Source organism: Salvelinus fontinalis, chromosome 23, assembly GCF_029448725.1.
Source record: "Salvelinus fontinalis isolate EN_2023a chromosome 23, ASM2944872v1, whole genome shotgun sequence".
In the NCBI taxonomy this organism is placed as follows: domain Eukaryota; kingdom Metazoa; phylum Chordata; class Actinopteri; order Salmoniformes; family Salmonidae; genus Salvelinus; species Salvelinus fontinalis.
The window spans coordinates 49,500,604-49,506,603 of NC_074687.1; the positions used below are offsets into that span (position 1 = coordinate 49,500,604).

The window sequence follows — 6,000 nt, forward strand, 5'->3', positions numbered from 1 at the left end:
TTAGTCCCCTCCTGTACTCCCTGTTCACCCACGACTGTGTTCCTCTGTGTCCAGATCACTAACATGGTCCATACACACCCACAGAGTTGTGAAGAGGACAGCGCAACTTCCCCCTCAGGAGGCTGAAAAGATTTGGCATGCTTGTAAAAAGTTCTACAGTTGCACCATTGAGAGCATTTTGACTGGCTGCATCACCACTTGGCACGGCAACTGCAAGGCATCCGACCACAAGACGCTACAGAGAATAATGAGTACAGCCATGCAGTGTCAGAGGAAGGCCCCAAAAATGGTCAAAGACTCCGGCCACCCAAGCCATAGCCTGTTCTCTCTGCTACCGCACGGCAAGTGGTACCAGTGCACCAAGGCTGGAACCAACAGGACCCTGAACAGTTTCTACCCCCAAGCCATAAGACTGCTAAACAAAACTGCTAAATAGCTAATCAAATAGCTACCTGCAATGATCCTTTTTTTATAACTCTCTTGCACTCTAGGATTTTGCCTGTGCAAAAGCTCCATTCCTTTCTTCTTAATCGTGAAAAACTCACCAGTCTTTAACGATTACAAACATACCCATTCCGTTTATTTTTTATCCTGAAAAACTCCCCAGTCCTCAACAATTACAAGCATGCATGTAAACATTAGAAGCCTCCTCCCTAAGTTTGTTTTATTCACTGCTTTAGCACACTCTGCCAACCCGGATGTATGTCCTAGCCGTGTCTGAATCCTGGCTTAGGAAGACCATCAAAAACCCTGACATTTCCATGCATAACTATAACATCTTCCGACAAGATAGAACTGCCAAAGGGGGCGGTGATGCAATCTACTGCAGAGATAGCCTGCAGAGTTCTGTCTTACTATCCAGGTCTGTACCCAAACAATTCGAGCTTCTACTTTTAAAAATCCACCTTTCCAGACACAAGTCTCTCACCGTTGCCGCTTGCTATAGACCACCCTCTGCCACCAGCTGTGCCCTGGACACCATATGTGAATTGATTGATTGCTAGGTGAACTAAACTGGGACATGTTTAACACCCCAGCCATCCTACAATCTAAGCTTGATGCCCTCAATCTCACACAAATTATCAATGAACCCACCAGGTACAACCCCAAATCCGTAAACACGGGCACACTCATAGATATCATCCTAACTAACTTACCCTCCAAATACACTTCTGCTGTTTTCAACCAAGATCTCAGAGATGCCTCATTGCCTGCATCCGTAATGGGTCTGCGGTCAAACGACCACCCTTCATCACCGTCAAACGCTCCCTAAAACACTTCAGCGAACAGGCCTTTCTAATCGACATGGCCCGGGTATCCTGGAAGGATATTGACCTCATCCCGTCAGTAGAGGATGTCTGGTTACTCTTTAAAAGTGCCTTCCTCACCATCTTAAATAAGCACGCCCCGTTCAAAAAATGTAGAACCACGAACAGATATAGCCCTTGGTTCTCTCCAGACCTGACTGCCCTTGACCAGCACAAAAACATCCTGTGGCGTTCTGCATTAGCATCGAATAGCCCCCGTGATATGCAACTTTTCAGGGAAGTTAGGAACCAATATACACAGACAGTTAGGAAAGCTAAGGCTAGATTTTTCAAGCTGAAATGTTCATCCTGTAGCACAAACTCAAAAAAGTTCTGGGACACTGTATAGTCCATGGAGAATAAGAGCACTTCCTCCCAGTTCCACAATAAATTGTTCGATAATGTCCATCATTTATGTCCAAATTCCTCCTTCGTTGTTCACGCGTTCAGTACACCATCTAAACTCACGACGCGCGTGCAAGTCCAGTGGAAAGTACGGACGGAAAATCCATAAAGTTATATTACAGTCCGTAGAAACATGTCAAACGAAGTATAGAATCAATCTTTAGGATGTTTTTAACATAAATCTTCAATAATGTTCCAACCGGAGAATTCCTTTCTCTTCAGAAATGGAGTGGAACTCAAGCTAACTCTCACATGAACGCGCATGGTCAGCTCATGGCAGACCTTACTCAATCCCCTCTCATTCGCCCCCACTTCACAGTAGAAGCATCAAACAAGGTTCTAAAGACTGTTGACATCTAGTGGAAGTCTTAGGAAGTGCAACATGACCCCATTTTCACTGTATCTTGGATAAGCAAAGAGTTGAAAAACTAAAAACCTCAGATTTCCCACTTCCTGGTTGGATTTTTTCTCAGGTTTTTGCCTGCCATATGAGTTCCGTTATACTCATAGACATCATTCAAACAGTTTTAGAAACGTCAGAGTGTTTTCCATCCAAATCTACTAATAATATGCATATCCTAGCATCTGGGTCTGAGTAGCAGGCAGTTTACTCTGGGCACGCTTTTCATCCGGACGTGAAAATACTGCCCCCTACCCCAAAGAAGTTAATAGCCCTATGTAAACATTCTGTCTCAAACACAGGCCTCATGTGTACCTCGGCTCCTGCTACAGATACATTTGCACATATATATCATTCCATCTAACCGATAACACACTAGTCACTACTCCTATGCACTCCTACAGTTATAAATATACTAAAACATTCTCAAATCAATTAGTCAACATACATCAGTCACTCCTCTAGAACGATGATCACTCGTATGTTCCACAAAACCTAAAAACATATTGACTTAAAAAAAAAAGAGAAAAAAGTACATGTTTAATAATTTCACACCACCCTTGATGTGACTTAAACTGGGGAAAGAACCATCCACCCGTTATGTTCTATACCCATGTGATGCTGGTTTCCATGCCCTCTCCTTCATTTTCATCCTTGAATGTTATCGCAAAACACAGACTATGAGCCTTGTATGCAATTAATTGTACCGTATTATCTCTATGTGTCGATGTGATTTAAAGATAAAATGTACATATTTCGTATAAATATATTTTAATATTATTTAAAAACGTCTATAGCATACCTGACATTTACACAGCTGCTACCGGGAATAATTGATTTGGATCATCCAACATCAGCTGTTATAACTATCCATGATGAGGATTCAAGGAACAAACGGCGGCCGGTTCTTCTTTACGTAGCCCTACGTCCACAAGCTATTTTCGACGTAATTCCCAAAAATAAAAAGGCGTGATAATCTTTATACATTAAAACAAAAGTGTATACGCTATTTTAAAAAGCTTATCTTGTGTTTACAGTGGACAGAACCCCAACAAGAATACCCAAGGAAATATGGACTCTACCTATGAAAGACTTCAGAGGCGCTGAACCCGACAATATTCTACCGTTCTGTACAGCCGGCTTTACCAAAATGCCAAACACAAGAAGCGCAGATTTAAAACACAGCTACACAACCCCTGGAAACTCCACCCAATCGCTATATAATCTATATGACCAGCATCACAATACTGGGTCAGAAGTGCACTGCGCAGAATCACCCCGGCCCGAGAAGCGCCCTTCTCGTCTGGTCGGAAAACAATTGGATTCAAGAGTATGCTCTCTATGGATAAGGTATGACCAGTTATACTTTTTTAAATTAGTTCTACATTTTTTGATAGAATATGTTGAAACAATGTCAAATAATGTTTTTTTTTAAGACTCCAACGATAGCTATACAAACCATGCAGAATCTACAAAGCCAGAGAACATTGGGATAGGAACCCCATTATGGATGATTTGTAACGGCTTTCTAGCTCTTCCTCCTCCGACGAGGAGAGGAGAGAGGGATCGGAAGACCAATATGCAGCGAGATATGACATGATATGATTTATTTAAGACACGACAAAACAACGAAGACAGAAAACGAACTATACTTGAATTAACTAACAAAATAACAAAACGAATGTGTAGACAGACCTGAACAATACGAACTTACAAATAACACGAAGAACGCACGAACAGGGAAAATAGACTACACAAAAGAACGATGTACAAAACAAACCGAAAACAGTCCCGTGTGGTGCACAGACACGGAAGACAATCACCCACAAACAAACAGTGTGAACACACCTACCTTAATATGACTCTCAATCAGAGGAAATGAAAAACACCTGCCTCTAATTGAGAGCCATATCAGGTCACCCAAAACCAACATAGAAACAGAAAACATAGACTGCCCACCCAAACTCACGTCCTGACCAACTAACACATACAAAAACTAACAGAAAACAGGTCAGGAACGTGACACGATTCCTCAGAAAAGCAGGCGTCAAACAACCAGAGGTAATTTAACTAAACCCCAAGGCCTAACAGTGTTAATATGTTAATATATCTGAAATGTATTTGAGATTGACATTTTTATATAATATATCTTAAATTTTTAATACACTATTTTGTATATATTTTTCTTTCAACTCCTCCCAGGCATGTACAGACACAGAAGGCCCAATATGTCGAGAGGAAGACGCCGATGAGGGAGAGGGCGCCCAGGACATACATAGTAAAACATCTAAACATGATAATTTCAACGCTGTAAATGGCAATGAGGAAGACGATGTGCTGATGTATGAAGCGGCCAAACAGCTTGATACAGTCAATTCTGATAGATATTCTAAAACTGGAGGACATCGAATTTTCCGATGTCTTTATGTCAGTTGTATGTATTTTTTAAGTTAAAATGTATGCATTTTGTATAAATATATTTGAATATTATTTAAAACGTCTATAGGATTCCCAGATGCTACCGGGAATAATTGATTTGGGCCATCCAACATTAGCTGTTATAACTATTGAAGATGCAAAAAGGGGTTTTAAGAAATACATTTGTTTGATTGACAGATTTGTATCATTATAAAAAATAATATAACATCATTATTATTATCATAATCTTTCTTATTATTATTATGTTACAGGCGAGACATACCCAGAACATACCCAGAAATGTCAACGTCTTGTCAAGTGCTCAAATCTGTACAGCAGCCCCATGTAATCACGTACAGTAGCGCCAAATTACAGGAATGTGTTTACCAGGCAGTGATGAAAACATTTTAAATTAGCTCTAATTCAAACATAAAATGATATATATTTTATACAATTACCCATTCAAAACTGTTGTTACAATATCACTTCTCATTGTGTACACTTCAAGGTTTCACAAACATAAAGCAACTATCTCATTAACGTTTCTCGGACTAACACACTGTTGAGTTTCCTATTTACTAAAGAACAATCATTAGGACAAAACACAACAAGTTGTAATATAATCAGTATGCATGTCATTCTATACTGAAAACAGGTACATTCTGAAAGATGTTGATGTGACGACACATTTTTTTAAATTCACCTCTCAATTTAGGATAATACTGTTTAATTTATACTTGACTTAAATTGTGCTATTGATCTTGACTCATACCATGCTAATAATACACTACCAAGCAATGCAAACGGAGGAGGAATTAACCCCATAACAGGTGTGTGTCTTTTGGGATCAAGAATTGATCAAGAATACCAATAGGCTTGATCAGATCCTCTTCCCTATTCGGGCATCATATAATGCACAGCCACATGCAAATCCATAAAACGCCACCAATAAAACATTGAAAACCTTAACATGACTACTTGCAAGGTCCTTATTTTTGTCACCATCCATCAATGCTTGAATTGTGTTCTTTTTCTTTGTACCGAGCTTCCAATGGCTGGAGCCAAGCAACAGGCTAAATGAAAAAGACCCAAATTAAACAGATGTGAAAAGATGGGGTCAAAGTATAAAACTTTGCTGTTTTTTAAATTAATTTTTTTGTTTTTGTTACAACCAACAAGTCTTCCTAACATTTGCCAAAACTAGTAAGTCTTACATCCTGAATGTATAAGGGCTCCCAAATATGTACCTGGGAACACACGGGAGGGGTGGGACCCCAAGCCCTTCTAAGTAATTGAGCCGAGAACACATGACCAAAGCATGACCCATATAGAATTAAAACAACATTATTCTTAATGAGAAATATAATCTAATAAACAAATAAACACTGCCTTGATGTTAGTTGAGAACGACAGGGTGTTGTGATCCTGGACAACACCCTGTCGTTCTCAACTAACATCAAGGCGGTGGCC

At 39.9% G+C, this 6,000-nt stretch overlaps 1 protein-coding gene across 6 annotated transcripts in view; it reads left to right on the top strand.

Moving 5' to 3' along the window:
* Nucleotides 1–5,499, top strand: part of LOC129821432 (SLAIN motif-containing protein 1-like) — a 57,571-nt gene extending 52,072 nt beyond the window's left edge. For 3 of the 6 annotated variants that reach the window (XR_008754319.1, XR_008754320.1, XR_008754322.1), the window contains one exon: nt 3,150–5,499. The gene's annotated coding sequence lies outside the window, so the exon portion shown is untranslated. The remainder of the gene's footprint in view (nt 1–3,149) is intronic. The other 3 variants (XR_008754323.1, XR_008754324.1, XR_008754321.1) reach the window with 2 other exon arrangements.
* Nucleotides 5,500–6,000: the final 501 nt, after the last annotated feature.